Source organism: Mirounga angustirostris, unplaced genomic scaffold (assembly GCF_029215605.1).
Source record: "Mirounga angustirostris isolate CCGP_5_RB_7025 unplaced genomic scaffold, mMirAng1.0.hap1 SCAF_5, whole genome shotgun sequence".
NCBI lineage: Eukaryota > Metazoa > Chordata > Mammalia > Carnivora > Phocidae > Mirounga > Mirounga angustirostris.
Genome location: NW_026991713.1, coordinates 130,177,988 through 130,196,765, shown reverse-complemented (window position 1 = coordinate 130,196,765; position 18,778 = coordinate 130,177,988).

Sequence of the window (18,778 nt, the reverse complement as noted above, 5' to 3'; positions counted from 1 at the left end):
TACTAATATCAGAAATGAAAAAATGGAGCCATTGCTACTGACCATGTGAACATTGAAAGGATAATAAAGTAATATTACAAACAACTCTATGGTCATAAATTGATAATCTAGATAAAATCTAGACCAGGTCCTTGAAAACATACAGTGTATTAAAACTCACACTGGAAGAAAAATACCATCTGAATAAGACCTTTATCTATTAAAGAAGTTAAATCAATAATTAATAACCTTCCAAAACAGAAAGCACTAGGCTTAGATAGGTTCTCCGGTGAATTCACCAAACAGGTAAGGAGGAAATTATACCAATTGTTTACAATCTGTTACAGAAAATAGAGGCTGAGGAAATGCTTTCTAAATCATATGAGATCCGCATTGTCCTAATACCATAACCAGATGTAAAGATGTTACAAGTAAAGAAAACTATAGAGAAAATTAATGATCTAAACTTCCAAATTAAGAAACTAGAAAAAACAGCAAATTAAACTCAAGGTAAATAGAATAAAAGGATATAACATATATAAAAAAAAAATAAATTGAATAGAAAGTAGAAAATTGATAGAAAAGTTAATAAAACAATTTATTTTCCCTTGAGATCAGTAAAATTGGTAAATGTCTAGTGAGATTCATCAAGACCAAAAGAAAAAGACACAAATTACCGGTACCAGGAATGAGAAAAATGATCTCCCTACTCATTCTATAAATATTAGTATAGAGTAATAAGAAATATATTGGGTCTTGTCCCCAGTTCCTGGCACAGAGCACCTAAAACCCTTACAGTTTCTTTAGTATAGGCAGCTAGGAGCATGTTTTGTTCTAATATTTGATTTTTGATCATGGTTCCTGGCACAAGAACATCTAAGACCCTTGGACTCTTTGGAGTGATAGTAGTGTTTTTTGTATGTTAATGAGATGACTGGGGGTTGGGGACCTCTAGATAGCTTTGTGATGGGGACTAGTCATCAGAAAGACCAAGCCATGATTAGAAGATTAGAACTTGCAGTCCTATCCCTGTCTTCCAGGGAGGGGAGAGGGGCTGGTTGTTAATAATATAATTATTCACGTGTGAGGAAGCCTACGTAAAAGTCCCTAAACTATGGGGTTCGGACTTCTTCTGCGTTGGTGAAAACATCTACATGCTGAGAGAGTGGCACACTCCAACTCCATAGGAACAGAAACTCCTTTGCTCAGGCCCCTCTGGGTCGCTCCCTACATATCTTTTCATCTGGCTGTTCATGTGAATCCTTTATCCTGTTCTTTATAATGAACTGCTCATTGTAAGTTCTGAGAGTATTTATAGCAAATTATCAAACCTGAGGAGTGGGATGTTGGAACCCCCAATATATTGTAAGAAATATAAGAGACAACTTGGTACTTGGGACTGGCATCTGTAGTAGGGATGGGGGGCAGTCTTGTGGGACTGAGTCCTTAAATGGTGAGCTTTGTGCTACCTCTGGGCAGTTAGTGTCATAAATGAATTATAGGACATCCGATTGGTGTCCAAAGAGTTGAAGAATTGGTTGGAATGGAAAAAAAAAATCCCACATATTTGGTGTCAGAAGTGTTGTGAACAGGGGAAATATGGTTTTCCTTTTAAAAGGAATGTCCTTAATGTCCTTAATGGCAATAAATTCAGCAACCTAGATGCAATGGAGAAATTCTTTAATTTTTTTTTTAGAGACAGAGAGCAGTGTGGGAAGGGCAGAGAGGGAGAGAGAGAATCTCAAGCAGGCTCCACACCCAGCATGGAGCCCAATACGGAGCTCAGTCCCACCACCCTGAGATCATGACCTGAGCCAAAATCAAGAGTTGGATGCTCAACCAAGTGAGCCACCCAGGTGCCCCTGGAAAAACTCTTTAAAAGACCCAAACTACCAAAGCTCATGCAAATGGTAATATGTAACCTGATAAAACCTTCTATCTGTTAAGTAAATGGAATTTATAGTTTAAAATCTTCTGGGTGCCTGGGTGGCTCAGTCATTAAGTGTCTACCTTTGGCTCAGGTCATGATCCTGGAGTCCCAGAATCAAGTCCCACATCAGGCTCCCTCCTCAGCAGGAAGTCTACTTCTCCCTTTGACCCTCACCCCACTTGTGCTCTCACTCTCTCTCTCAAATAAATAAATAAAATCTTGAAAAAATAAAATAAAATTTTCCCACAAGAAAAATTCTGTGGCTAGATGACTTTACCTGTGAGTTCTACCAAATATTGAAGGAAAAATTAATAGCAACTCTGCACCAACTCTTCATGAAAATTGAAAAAAAAGAATACTTCCCACCTTATACTATGAGGCCAGCATCACTTTGATACTGAAATCACATGGAGACATTAAAAAAAAAAAGAGCAAACTCCTTTATGATTTTTTTTTTTTAATTCAGCAAATCAAGCCATATATATAGAAAGATAATATGAAATGACTGAGTGGGGAATTCATGGTGGTAGTTCACTATTGAAAATCAATTAATATAATTCACCATACCAAAAGTCTAATAAAAATATGATCACCATAGGTGCAGAAAAATAATTTGACAGAAGTTAGCATTTAGTCATGATATAATTTCTCAATGAACATAGTTCCCTATCCTTAGGGACCTCTACTTTCAGATTTCATAGCTTCCTATTATTTTCCTTATCATAAAATTATCCACACTTTTTTTGCTTTATTTTCTTTTTTAGTTAATCTAATGGATAGCAGAATTTCTGTTATATAATTGACACTTGTTTGATAAGTTGCTAATGAATGGTTAACATTTGGTTTTTGGTTAACTGGGAGACTTATCATTTTAACATAATTAGAATTTATAATACTTAGTTCTTATGACTATTTTTGTATGCCAGAAAGAGTGCTAAGTGATTTACATGCAAAAATTTATTATTTTTACAGCAACAACTATTATAATTCCCATTTTACAGATGAGGAAATAAAATCACAGAAATAGCAATCAATGTATCCAAGGTGTCACAGAGATAAGCTAGGACTTGTTCCCAGTCAATCTTACCCTAAACTCCACTTTCAGCGCCATCCTCACTGACCCCCAAGCAGAAGTAAGTGCAGATATGGAAAGGTAATAGAGGAAAGAGGATATGTTTAATCCTGGCTGTGAAAAGTTTAAACCCTTATGTAAAATTTCATCTAGCTGCTATGCGTGACTAGAACATAAGTGGACTACAGTGTTTGCCCTCAATAAGATCAGAGGAAAGACATAAATCCAGTGATTAAGTTAACAAACATACATTGAGAAAATTTCATCTGCTGTAACTGGACTGGGTGGGGATTCCAAAGATCAGTAAAACATAACCCCTGTCTTTGAAGATCTCAAAGTTTATACAAAATTTGACAAATTAAAAAAGTATTTTCCACCTCTTTATTCTTCCTGTATTCTTACCTTATTTCTATTTTGAATTTATAAACATTAAGGTGATAATGAGAAAAAATATTATTCTAGTTCTAGTTTTTCTCAGTAAATAAAAATAAAGTTTGTTTTTCTTTCTGAAAGTTGCAATAACTGAAATTTTTCAATGTGATAAGGATTTAGGTTGAAGTAAATAAAGTACAGGGAGTTAAACATAGATCTTTGACAATCATTCACATCTCTGAGCTCTCTTGAAAAAAGATCTGAAAACTATACATCTGCTCAAAATATCTACATATCTGCTAAAATCAACCTCCCAAACTCAACTGTTCCCCTTGATTAGAGCAGTAGAATTCCATTTACCAACAGTTTCTCATAATAACCTATGGGCTAGTGAAATACCAGATAGTTGTTTTCTTCGGTTGCAAATTTTAAGACACTTATGTTTCAGAGAATATAGAGAACCGACCTAAAAAAATAACATGGTACAAGAAAAATATAGAAAACTTACTGCTTCCTAAGGCTTATTAACACTAAAACACATTGATATCACCTCATATTGAGAGAATGGGGATATCTGGGTCAACATCCAGATGTTTACTTTCTGTGTATTTACTTTCTGTCAGATGAGTTAGTTGAGACGACTGTCTAATTTATTTGATCAGAGGCTTGTCATTTACCCAGTGAGGCCCCCACTGCAGCTATAAACACAAAAATATCTGAATATGTATGAATGTAAAATGACAAATAGCACCACAAGATATTTTATTTAATGAAAGCAACAAAACAAAATTGCCTGAGATGTTTAAAGGAAAGACATTTTGCTGGGGTCAAGGAGCCAGAGACAGTATATTTTTTAGAGTTTTGGATTATTATCAGAAGGAAGCAACAACCCTTTGACACCTCCTAGAAACTATAAGGGTCTTGATACGAATGGAAGGAGTTGGAGTTTCTGCTAGACACTGGGGATTTCAGATATGGCAGAGAATATCTTGGAAGGAAGCTATCTGACTTTTATTGGAGAGGGCTGGATCTACAAGGTAGGTATCTAGCTATTTTGTGTACGGGAACCTTAGCAAGGAAATGCACTTAGAAGCTAGTAGATTCAGGGAGAGAATATTAGATTTAGGAAGGACAAAGTGCGTGAAATCATATTTACATCATGGGGAAAAATATAGTTATCCCTATAAGAGTTTGGTTATGAATGTGGAGAGGTATTTAGTGTGAGTTAGGAGAAAATACCATGTAAACATTACTATAAAAATGGCATAATTTGGGGCACCTGGGTGGCTCTGTCAGTTGAGCATTTGACTCCTGATGTCAGCTCAGGTCTTGATGTCAATGTCGTGAGTTCAAGCCCCACATTGAGCTCCACGCTGGGTGTGGAGCCTATTTACCAAAAAAAAAAAAAAAAAGGCATAATTTGACTTCAAATGTCCAAAATTTTAAAAAGATGCTAAAATTCACTTATGCCTAGGTTTAATTGTAGTGATTCAAAATTCTTAAAAGAGGCCTTTTTTAAATTATATATACATTTTACATATCTGTGCATAATGTGTATTTATTATGTATGTGCTTACATAGTTTAAAAAAAAAGTGCAACTTCCAGTTTCTATTCTGACACTAAAGAACTTGGAAATCATCACTCCTCACAAGAAAAAAGCTTGAAAAAAACCTTAAAAACACAATTCTTCTTAGATCTGTCAATCACAAAGCAAACCACCATCCCCCAAACTGCTTTTTATGAGACCCAAACTGACACATCTATTCTCTAGAAGAGCTGGGGTAAGTTCAGACTTACCTCTTCTTTAAATATGGGGGATAAATTACAGAAGTCAGTGAGGCTAGGGATTCTCATTACAGAAGGATTGAAAGTAACAGATTCCATTTCTCTAGTCAATTCTGTAGTATATAGAATTTCTATTTCTTCTTGTTTCAGCTATGGAAAATTATATTTGTTAAGACATTTTCCAATTTTTATCTAAAATTTTAAGTTAACTAATATAAAATTGTTTATAGTGTTATTTTATTATCTATTTAATGCCTGGTGAAGTGATGCCCAGTTTTTTATTCCTGATCTTTCATTCCCTTCTCTTTTTCTAACCTGCCATCACTAATCTATTACTCCCCCCACCCCTCGCCTCACTGCCACAACATGGTCAGTTATTCTGAGGGGTTATTGATTTTTCTCGACATTTTCCAACAGCTAACTTTTGGCTTCATTGGCTTTCTCTATTATACATTTATTTTCTATTTCATTAACTTCTCCTCATATTTCTTTGGTGTTGATTTGCTGTTCTTTTATCTAGCTTCATGAGATAGAAACTTAGATCATTTCTTTTTCAGACAGTCATTGTTTCTAACATATGAATATAAGAATATAAATCCCTCTCTGAGTACTGGTGTATTTTTATTTATCATTATTTAAATATTTATTCAAAATATTTCTAAATTTTCTTTGTAATTTCTCTCTTAATCTGTGAGTTATTTAAAAGTGTATTGCTTAATTTCCAACCAATTGAGAGTTGTGTAAATCCATTCATTCACTCTTTTTTGTTGCTGTTGTTAATTTCTAGTCCAATTCCACTAAAGTCAGAGAATGTAATCTGGGCTTTTTATGTCTTTTAACATTTGTGGGGGTTTGCTTTATAACCTAGCATATAGTCATTTTAAATAAATATCCCATAGGCTGAGAAGAATTAAACTATTTGTTGGATGCAAGGTTCCACAGATGCCAATTAGGTAAACACTTTGAACTGTAATTTTTTAGACTTCTATTTTTTCCGATGTTTTTCTCTTATTTTCTGTTAGCCTTTTGAAGAAGGTATATTTAAATCTTCATGACTTGGAGATTTTTTGATTGTGAGTTTGTCTATTTCTCCATTTAATTCACCAATCTTTTGTTTGATAGGTTTTAAAACAGTGTTATTGTTGAATAATGATTTTCAGTTGTGAAATATTCCGCGTAGATTGACTTCTTTATCATTTTGAAAGATATCTCTGTTTCTAGTATATTTTTTACCTAACCATCTACTATGTTTTATATTACTATAAATATATGTCAGCTTTCTTTTGGTTAGTGTTTATTCCACGTATCTATTTCTATCCCTTTACATCTAACATTTCTGTGTTTTATTTCTGAGATTGATATATTGTAAGGAGCATATAATTGAATTTTGCGTTTTAATCTAGCCTGAAAATATTGGTCTTTTTCTTGAAAAATTTATTCCATTTAATATAATGTAATTACTGACATAGTTGAATTAATATCTATCATTTCACTTTTTTTTATTCGACACATTAGCTTTACATTCGTTTTATCTTTCATTACTTTTCTTGGGCTAATAAAAATGTTTAAAACTATTTTATTTTCTCTTCATTCATTACATATTTTTGAGTGATTCTTTTAGCGTGTATTTCGAGATTACAATGTGTGTCCTTGATATATTACATTCTAAAGAAAATATGTTTACATTTTTCTAATAATAGTAGAACCTTAGAATGCGTTAACTCCATTTATCCTCTCCTGTTTCTTGTGTTGTAGTTGTCATAGAAATTTTATGTAATTAAAATATCATATGGCATAAGTGTTGTTTTGTAGCATCAAAATTCAATTAGATTTGTTGTATATTTGCTCTTTTCTATGACACTCTCTTTTATCTGTCATTTCTATACTTCAGTCTAAATAACTTTCACTAGTACTTTTTTTTTTCAGTGCAAGAATGCTGGTGCTGAAGTTTCAGAGTTTTTATTTTCCTGAAAACATCCTTATTTCACCTTCATTTCTGAATAATATTTTTCTTCAGTATAGAAGTCTGTGTTTTCAGTTATTTTCTTTTACCATTTAAAAGATGGCTATCCATTGTCTTCTGGCTTCCCATGATTTCTGTTAAGAAGTCAGAAGCTATTCTTTTTGAGGTGACTTCTCTGACTATTTTTAAGATTTTAACTTGGTTTTTGTTTCTCATAGTTTTTACTAAAATGTGCCTCGGTGTGGCTTTCCAATCTTTTTAATTATTGTGCACTTAGTTTGTATGTCTTCTATTATCTGTTTCCTTGTTCACCAGTTTTGTGTTCTGGTATGTATGATGTTACATTAAATATATCCATTACTTTCTTAATTTCTGTTGTTACTTTTAAGGTCCAAGATTTCCATTTGATATTTTTTATATTCAAATTATCATGGTAAGTCATCAAATATTTTGTTCTATTTTCTATCTTTTCCTCTATTGTCTTCAAAATTAATACTTATTTTAACATTCTTATCTCTTTACTCCAATGTCTATGTTATCTATTGGTCTGTTCCCATTCTGTATTTTTTCTCTTGGTTTTTAGTCATATGGTCTTGTTTCTTGACATAGTAAATTAAAGATGATCACACTTTTTTTCCTATTTATTCCATTGAGAGTTGGAATCCAATTCCCTTCTCCCTGAATTCAGACTGGCCTTACTGATTTGCTTGGCCACTAGAAGCTGATGAAAGTGATACTCTAGGACCTTCAAAGTTTAGGTCATAAGAATATTTCAGCTTCTTAGACCTCTTCTAATACTCTTGTGAGCTAGCAACCATGTCATGTGGAATCCCAATAGCCCCATGGAGAAGTCCATGTGTAAAGAACCAAGACTTCCAAAAAACTGTTACATCTGAGTTCCCAACTAATAGCCAGCACTATTTGTCATTCATATGAGAGAGCCATCTTGGAAGTGGATCTTCCAGGCCAAGTCGAACTGCCCAAGCTGACACTGTGTGATATAGAGATAAGCCATCTCTATTATACTGTGCTCATGTTGCAAATTAATGGGCCCTAGGATGGTTTTTAAAATAACAATAACTGGAACATTTGGAATTCTTTGTGATTATTAAATATTGGACATTGTGTACAAAGAAATGCAGATTCTCAGACCCTAGGCAATATAAAGAATCAAGCAATGTTCCTAGGAGAAAATCAGCTCTATACCCTCAATTTGCTTTTTAGAGGTTCTCCCCTCACTATAGCATTGGTCACACAAGTCCTCATTACTTCCACAGGTCTATGATAACTTTACACAATGATTGTTGTATTTTGTCTGGCTTTTCAAGCTGTTTCTAATGGGAGTGTTGTTCTACTGCAAAATTCTACAACTGGCCAGAAGTAAATGTCCTGTTATACCTTTAATTCTGATTGTAATTTGAGAGAAAGATACTGCTTTCTTCACATTTATGACTGAGAACATATACTCAGATAAATCAGTTTGCCAAAGGACACACAGTAACTTGAACAAGGTTATACAGAAAACAGATAAGTCTCAGTTTCAGCCCAGATCTGTCTTACTTCAGAATCTAGGTTTTTTAGCACTATGATATATTTCTTTAGTATTTTTGTCTTGATATAGAGTTCTATCTAGGAGTAATGTAGGTCCCTCATAACCAAACCAAGGCTTTGGGGGTCCTGGCACCAAGAAATATAAGGGGGTAAAACATGAAGGACTATAATCATGTTTAGTGTTCATGACCCTGAGCATAAGCATATACAGTGAGTTCTTTGCTAACTAATAATCTTGTGTTGATTTCCACATTTCCCCAGAATTCAGATATTAATGTGATTTTCTATGCCTCTTCTCAAACCAAATAGAAATGGGCTTTTTCATCTAACATCTTAGAATTATTTAAGATGAGGTTTATAGTATTTAGTGCCATTGTAAGGCATTTGAAATAGCTTTACTTAGATCAATCCATAACTGCTTATTCTCAGCCTTTTTTTAGAAAAATATATTTTATATTATAACCTTCATTGTCAATACTTAGAGACCTCATGATTCAAAGGGTTTTGTGTATCTCTTACAGTATCAGTGAAACCCACTGAAGTTATTTTGTGAATGTGAGAATACAAATTTATTAATACTTTTTTCCAAAGTCAAAGTGAAAACATAGCACCTAAAATTAATACAAGTATGCTATCACAAAGCTCATGAACATTGTCATTTCCTTTACTATTAATATGAGGTACTACTTACTGTATACAGTGTATAAGCATAGAAAGTAATACTTTGGGGCGCCTGGGTGGCTCAGTTGGTTAAGCGACTGCCTTCGGCTCAGGTCATGATCCTGGAGTCCCTGGATCGAGTCCCGCATCGGGCTCCCTGCTCGGCGGGGAGTCTGCTTCTCCCTCTGACCCTCCCCCGTCTCATGTGCTTGCTCTCTCTCATTCTCTCTGTCTCAAATAAATAAATAAAATCTTTAAAAAAAAAAAGAAAGTAAGTAATACTTTGGAAACAAATATATGCATTAATGAAGAGTCTGAAATATTGATAGCTTCCTGTTTTCTAATGGCAGGAGTTCCAAGAGGGCCCCTCTTTGCCCATACTTTCTGTCTCTTCTTGCTATTATTTGAAATTCTTTTGAAAAGCATTAAGTTTTTCATGTTACCATTTTTGGAAAAATGTTCATTTGAAGGAATGTGCCTCCTTGCCCAATTGTATTTGCATTCTAAGTTGTAAGTGGCTGATAGCAGTGGGAAGTAAAGATACACCCCAAGTATTCAGAAATATACCTATGTTCCTTGTGGCTTTCTTATCTTAGATTTGGGTCTCTTGGGGAGGAGAAAAGGGTGCAGGGTCCTCAACCCATAGCTTTAGTTATAAGAGACTGAATAATTCCTGTTGCAAAAAAAGCCAATATATTCAATTTATTTAAGAATCCTTTTCTCAGTTGAGAGGTCTATCAGAAAATCGTATCTTCCCTTAGTAGAGATAGAATCGGATTAATCAAGGACAAAAATTATCCAGGAGAAAAAATAAGTAAGATTACCAAGAAAATGTATTGAATAATAGATGTTAAATAAGGAATGTTCATATGGGCAAAGATCAGAAATGTATATGGGTTTAGTTAAAGCTTGGCCATCAAACAGAAAGCAGAATCTGAGTGGTAGGTAAGGCACTTCAGGATAAGATTCTCAAGGCAACACCAAGGATTTACTTAAAAGAAAGTGTTTTCTAAAAGTGACATATCCAATTTTTTTATATCTAAAAATAGAACAGTCTCTCTCATGTGACCCTTGAAATTTTGGGGTTGTGAGTTTGAGCCCCACATTGGGTGTAAGAATTCTTAAAAAATTAAAAAAAAAAGAACAGTCTCTCTCATTTTGAAAAGTTATTTAAAAATTCTGGCTTCCCAGTATTAAAAACTATAGCTTTCCCCAGTTATAATGCTAGTGCTTTGATTACTTACTATTCCTTCATCATTTTGTGTGTCTCTGAGTTTGTTTCAGATTCCCCTGTAAACTTTATGGCGGTAGTCCTCTGATTGTGGTAATAGTTTTCATATCCCTCATTTTGCCTTCAAGCACCCAGTTAGATCTAGTCTTGCTTCACTCTTATTATCATAGGGAGATGCTTTAGAAATGATTCTAGGGGTGCCTGAGTGGCTCAGTTGGTTGAGTGTTTATTTTATAGAACCTATGCACAGTAATACAGTAGGAAAATACAGAATAAATAGTATAACACTGAATGTACATCATTAAACAGATTTAGAAGCTGGGGTGATGTGTATAAAAGTAGCATATGGAAAAGATTACTATAAGTGCTAGAAGAAAGATTATAAAAGTTCAGTGGAGTGTGAGATTTCATCTAGTTGGAAATGAGGGAGAAAGAATCTATGGGAAGGTATTATTTAACTTGGGTCTTGAAATATGTACAGTATTTTGGGAAGTGGACATGTTGGGGAATGTAACCCAGGTAAAGTCACAGGAGTGGGTGGAAATAGGAGTACATAAGACATGCCATATTAACAGACTGGAGTCCAGTGCATGGATAGCATGTACTAAGGTAATTTATGTTAGTTTTTGCAACCTATTCCAAACCTCACTGGCCTAACAAACTAAACTTCATTTCTTGCTCACATCCCAGTCCCAAGAATTGTTTTGTAGGCAGCATGATACATGATGACTCCATTTTGACACAATACTCTCTTCCAGGATCTCCACAAAGAGTTCAGTTATCTTACAATGAAAGAGATTAAAATAAAAAGAGTATTACTGATAAGGTTTTAGACATCAGTCCTGGATGCACGGTGCATCATTTCTGACCACACTCCATTGATCAGAACTTAACCAGTGGTACCTCCTAGATGCCAGATGGGAAGTGACATCTTCCTGCATATCTAAGAGTGAGAGCAAATGGTGTATTGAACACATAGTGTAATCTCTACCACAGGGAATTATGGATGATAGAGGTAGAAAAGAGAATGGATTGAAATAATTAAAGGCATTGCATGCCAAGTTTAAATTTTGTGTGTGTGTGTGTGTATGATAGTTCTGTTTCTACACCATATAGATTCTACCCATAGCACAGTGTTGTTGACTAAAATCATTATTTAATGTTAGCAAGGTTGCTGGAAAAAAATTTATAACATAACTAAGTCTCAGGAAGAATAATATGTGGAGCATATGAATTATGTGAGGCTCTTATCTCTTCTTTTAGAAATTCATGTCAGCAAATACCAGTATTTTAAAGCAATTATCATTCACTAATGATTCTTTTCATGTCGGTTTAACTTATACTATTTTCCTCCTCCTTCTTTACATCTGAACAGAGATTTCTAGCATTTACATAGTTCTAATACATAATTCTAATACAGGCTGATTTCCATGTCTCATCACTGCTATGATATTAAATAGTCTTTTAAGATAGAGCCATTAACAATCAATAATTTTATTCATGTCCAAATTTATGTGCAGCGCTTTGAAGATAGCAGATGCTCAATAAGTTCTTTTAATGAATAAATAACTCCATAAGGAGGGGTCTGCCATATGAGAACTGCCTATCTTGATATTAACAAAATTTTTATTCTGCTTTTGTGACAATTTTACAAATGGCTAAAACGATGCCAAATTTGCTTAAGCAGCAAACACTTAGCACATCATGTATGTCTGATGCTGTAATGTGGCTTAGGAAATCAAAACTAAACAGGAAAAAATAAAAAATGAAACAAGGAATGATGAAGCAATGAGAAAAGATGTCTTTTGACATTTCAGGCAAAAGTTATAACCCAAGAAGTTTCAAATACTCAATTTCTTTTTCCCCAAGCTTTCTCTAGATCCTATAGATTCCCCTGCCCAAAATGTATCACCTGATTTTTTTAAGCATCATCTTGGGGGAAGGAATTGTGTGTTATTACTTCCAGTGAGGAGGAGTCATCCATGACTGAGAGGTTTTGGCTGTGCTTCTGCTGATAATAACCTATGGATATTGGAGCAGGAACAAGAAATGAAAAAGAAATTGGTGATATAGGATTCAACTTCCAGAAATTGAACAAAGTTGTTTTCCCTTGCATGTTTTAAAACTTTGATTACAAAACAGGCTCCATTTGTTGTTTTCTATTTTATTCTTTAATGTTCACTCCAGCCATTTTTTTTAATTGGATAGGAAGCCATTTTCTTGTAGAGAAATGCTTAATTTAGGAGCTTAAATAACCTTCAAGTTCATGGTTGCTGACTTTGCTGCAATTTAAATAACTCTTAAGTGATGTGACTTTCCCTGCTTTCTATTGATATTATGACCTACTGATGATTCATATTTCTGAGAGGAGTATAAAGTCAGGTAGACAGGGGTGCCTGAGTGGCTCAGATGGTTGAGCTTCTGCCTTCGGCTCAGATCATGATCCCAGGGTCCTGGGATCGAGCCCTGCATCGGGCTCCTTGCTCAGCAGGGAGCCTGCTTTTCCCTCTACCTATGCCTGTCCCCCTGCTTGTGCACTTTCTCTCTCTCTCTCTCCATGTAAATAAATAAATAAAATCTTTAAAAAAAAAAGTCAGGTAAACAGGAACTTATCGAGATTATTACTATTTATGTTTTATCATTGACTATGATACTGAAGAAAAAATATGATAAAAGATAAGATCTCTCAGAACAAAATGAAAGATCTGGCTAGTTTTATAAGATTACATCATTTGAGAAGATAGCTATCTGAGGAATATTTACTGATTGGACAATTCTGTAGTGAGAAATTTAAAGGACATACTAAAATTTAAGAGGTACACGGGGCGGGTATGAGTCTTAAAAGAGAGGGAGACAGATCTAAAAGTATACCTAGGAAGGTCAGAGGCCAGACGAAGGATCAAAGAAAGAGAAAGAAAGGATAATTTAGAGGACGGATTCCCAAATGATTGAATGTCGCCTCCTGCCAGTTCCCAAACTGGAGCTAAAACTCAGTGTCAGTGTGACCCCTTCATTTCCCTTACCTCCAGATTACCTAATTAATCATCATTTTCTTTTAGCCTCAAAAATGTTTTTTTCCTTTAAAAAAAACCCACAGTCATGTTCACATTTCAGACTCATACCAGCATCTGACGTACTACGTAATGCGAGTTTCTCATAAAGGACATTACTAACCTTATGGCTTCAGAACCAATCCGCTATTGTTTCCAAATACATCTCTCTAAAGTTCAAATCCAACACATCCTTGCCTCCACTTTCGAATACTGATAGGTCTGTCTCTTCCTTTTCCTCTTCTTCCCCATCCCATTTACCTATGTTTCCCTTTTTGGAAATTCACTCCTAAGGTCATTAGGTGGAACCTAGCAAGAACAGGATGCCTCAGGAAAGAGGGGCACTGAAGATGGGGTGCTGGAGCAGCCAGCCCCCAGCACCAACACAGGGTGTTGGAGACTGACCAGGTAGGGTCTTGCTGGCACTGTGTGGCATTTCTCTGCCCATGTCAGAGCCTAGCAGGATGAGAAAGGCATTCATGCAAGGTGTGGGGAGGCCGACCAGGGGAGAGATGTGTGAGGCAGGGCAAGGTGAGGAGGGAATCTGTATGGGGCTGGAGGTCAGAGGAGATCCTTTTACCCAATGTTGGAACAAGGTGTGGAAGGTGATGCTGGGGAAGGCTGCCCATCACAGAGACTTGGAGCCCAAGAAGGGTGATGAGGGCTTCCTTAATAGGAACCTTAACAGGGTCCCTCCAGGTGTTTCTGAGCCTGGGCAGGGTGAGGGGGATGCACCACAACCAAGGGTGGTGGTGGTGCAAGCAGGGTTCTGGAGGCAGAGTAGGGTAAAAAGATACTGGTAGGGTTGGGGCAATTGTATGACAAAAAGAGATCGATGTAAGTAGGAAGAATAATTGAGTAAGTAAAGATACTGACAGTCATGCTTATCAATCTCAGAGAATAGAACTACAAATAGAGAAAGGGGAAAGAAGAAAAACAAACAGAATGAGCCAATTGGGAATTAAAGATGTTGGCGTGCACTCAACCTGTATGGGTAGATCCAGAATACAGATGTAAATGTGAGTAAGAGTGTGTATGCATGTATGCCTCTGTGTACCCAGATACATCCACACATGTCTCCTGGCTCTACCTACCAAGAGAACCTGGGAACAGCAGTAATGCAACAGCAATGAGCTGACCTAGTGCTTGGATCTTGGTTAATAAATATCATTCTTCCCTAAGAAGAACCTGGCTGATTCCAGGTATGGGGAAGAGAATTTATAAGATCTCAGAATATCTTGTTTCTAAAACTAAGGAGGTGTGTGCTCAAAGAATGGCAGGAACAAGTAAAAGGACACAGGGGCCAGCTTGTAGGGGCTCCCACTGATTAAATATAGGACAGCCTGAGCATCAAAATAAGTAATAAGAAGAAATAATAACCCACTGAATAAAATAGGACCCCAGGGAAGAAATTAAAATTTGATAAGGAATGGGAAATGCGTGTGTCTACAAATACACCTTCCTACAAAAAATTAATTACATACGAATGAAAAAGAAACTTTATGATAGAAAAGCCTAGCAGATACCACCTAGATGGAGTAATCAAACTTAATATTACCATATTAAGGGACATATGAGAAAATTGTTGTGCCACTTTATAAGACACAATGAGAAGAACTGTTATAACTTCATAAAATTCCTGTCAAAGATGCATACCCTGAAAATAGTCCTAAAGAGACATCAGGGAGAACCCAGGTAAGAAACATTTATGCAGTAACTGGCCCATACTCTTCAAAAGTGCTACATTCAAGGAAAAAAAAAAAAGACTAAGGACCTAACTGAAGGAATCTAAAAAGAAATGACAACAAAATGTGGTACATGATCGTGGACATGGTCCATTTGCTGTAAATGGCACTGACAGAATTTGGATGGGGAGTGAAGATGAGATGGTGGTCATGCATTGATGTTAATTTCCTGATTGTTCTGGTTGTATTTTCATAATACCCTTATTTGTAGAAAATACAATTAAAGTATTCAGAAGTATGTATTTTTTAAAAGATGGTTTTAATGACACTAAAGCATGTGTCAGGCACAGGTAATGGCCCAATTTCCTTTTCTAAACTCCACACACACACATATCCTATTCTCCCACCCATACCATATATATTATCATAACACTTCGGTTTTGCACATACCGTCTTACCTGATTTTCTTCTGCTGTTCTATTTGTAAATCTCTTGCTTATTAAGATACAACTCAATGGTAATGCATTTATAAAAAGTTGTATGACTCCACTAGGCACTTTACGTTATTCTCTCCCTAGTAGAGACTGCATTCTTCTTTAAAAATTAGCAGTTAACCTGGGGTGCCTGCGTGGCTCAGTGGGTTAAGTGTCTGCCTTTGGCTCAGGTCGTGATCTCAGGGTTGTGGGATTGAGCCCCTGGTTGGGCTCCCTGCTCAACGAGGAGTCTCCTTTCCCTCTGCCCACCCGCCCCGGTCGTGCTCTCTCTCTCTCTCTTAAATAAATGGATAAAATCTTTTTTAAAAATTAGCAGTTAGCCCTGCTTTGCATTTTAATAATTTGTTGATGACACTTATTTTTCCTCTAGAATGTAAGGAATTTTATTATTATTATTATTATTATTATTATTATTGACATATTGTTAAATTTCCAGTGCTCACTTCCCATAATATCCAACAGTAGTAGGTGCTCAAATATATTTTGAATAAATGAATGAATGAATGAATATTTATGAATATTCATTCATCATACCTTAGGTGTTTTGTATGTCACAGCTATTAGCCTGTCTTTCTGTGACAGTAATATTTTAATTAGATGAGCATGTCGATATACTGCTGAACAAAATTGTGGATGTCAAAAAGCTTTTTGACATAGATGATATTTTATAATGCATTTTAACATTTTCTGCTTGAAGATCACAAAGAAATCCACTGCTTTGTCTCCTGACCTGCTTCCCTCTCCTCAGGGTCCCTTTCCAAACCACAAATAAATCAAGAGATCTCAGTGTTCCCTCCGTAGCCACTCTGCAGTTGCAGAGGCCAGGGGTTCTCAGACTCGAGCATGTATCACAGTCACCTGAAGGGTTTGTTAAAAAATGAATTTCTGGGCCCAACCTCAGAGTTTCTCTTCCAGTAGGTCTGGGCTGGGAGCCAACAATGTGCATTCCTAACAAATTCACAGTTGGTACGATGCTGTTGTCTTGGTGACCACCCTTTGAGAACCACTAGCCTAGGTTTTTTCCCACAACCATGAGGTCAGCTAATTCTGACCGTGACTTGGATCATGAATCCTCTCAGTCAATGTGAAAAAGGGAGGACCCCCTGCCCCTGCAGATCAATCATACTTTCCCAAGCAATCATTTAGACTGGGTAAGCAGAGGTGATGTACACTGTGCAATATCTCCACTCCTCCATCATTTCCAGATTGTTCCACTGAGTTTTGGGGTAATCCCATAACAGACTTCCCAGGTCCACCTAAGTCATTGTTGGACTGGATGGAACTCAATTCTCCCTTCCACATCCACTCCTCCATAACCCACTCTAGGAGAGGCTGGTCTTCTTCCATAATGCCCAGTATCTCAATTTTCAATGGGACTGTTGCATCCCAGCAATTAATCCCTATATTCTTGTATGAATCTTTGCTCCTTTAAAGCTCAAGACTTGTCTTCCTTTCCAGCTTGATCATCTATCTACCACCTCTTCAGATATTGAAGACTTTGCATCACATTCTTCCTCTCCTCTAAAGTATGGTTCTCCTAGCAGGAGTGCCTAGGTATTATGATGGCTTCTCATCTCCATCAACTCCCTCAATTCCAAAGACACTTTCCCCTACTTTAAGAGACTCCTTCCCAAAGGAAAATTCTGAGCCTTGTCATCTCTGAAATTATAAAATCATGCATTCCATTCTCCAAAAATCATTTGTCTTTTAATATACCTCATTTACACTTAAAATAATGTGTATTGATGCCTCTACTGTCTTCTCATAGAGAAGAATTAAAGGGCTTCACCATCTTATTTACCACCCCCCTGCCTACACACATCGTGTTTATTGGGCAGCCTGGTTCTTTTTCTTCCCTCTGTAGAAAATGCCAAATTCTCACATTCTTAGTAAAAAAGGTATTCTGCCTACACCCTGCTCCTTGGATTTCACCTTCTACAATCTAGTGTTTAAATATTACTGGTGAAGCCCTTTCTGTTCTTTATTGTCAACCACTCCCTCTCTAACTGTATCCTCCCATCATTATACATGTTCCAACCCCTATAGCATTACATGCCTCATAGCTACATGTCTTACATAAACTCTCTACATTTGCTCTCACCTTTCTTTCACATCCCCCAAACTCTGTAATTCACTGTAGCCCTCAGCACATGCCACCAAACCCACTCTTTCCAAGGTTAACAAATAGTACAAACTAGATCACACTCTCTCGGTTCTTCTCTTTCCTTCTCTCCTTGTAGATCCCTCTCCTGCCTTCTGTCACTTATGTGCAATTATTCAGTAGAGCAGTACCTAAACCTTCTCTTAGTTACCTCATTCACTACAGTGCTCCACTGTTTCCTCCAAATATTGGATTAAGGGGGGACTTGTTAGCTAGAATTATATACTAGATGAATCCCTGTTCAGCAATCAGAAAAAAAATAGTTATTTTCAGACAAACTGAGAGGCTTTAATATTCACAGACTAATTTCTAAAAAGTGTACCTCACAAAAAGGAAATATAGTTGGGTCTTGCTAGTTGATCCAGTCTGAGAAATTCTGCTTTTTAATTCAATTGTTTATTGTAATGATTGGCATAGTTGAGTTCATACCTACTATTGTGCCTTCTGTTTTCTATTTGTTCTATCACACATTTTTCTTTTGTACTCATGTTTCTTCTTTCCTGCCTTTTTAGTTATCAATTGATATATTTTAAAGTGTTCTTTTTTTTATTTCCTCTATTGGTTATTTGGCTTTATTTTTACTGGGTGCTCTAGGGATTCAAAATATATCTTTAAATTATTAGCATACACTCAGAATTGATATGGTACCACTTCACCTAAAATATACAACAGTATAAATTCAATTTTTCCCAATCCTTTGTGCTATTTTTATCATACTTTACCACTGGATATGTAATAAACCCATAATGTGATGTGTGTTATGTTTAACAGTTCCTTGTCTTTTAAAAAATTAAGAAGTCAGTTTTTAATATTTACCCACCTATTTGCCATTTTGTTTCTCATT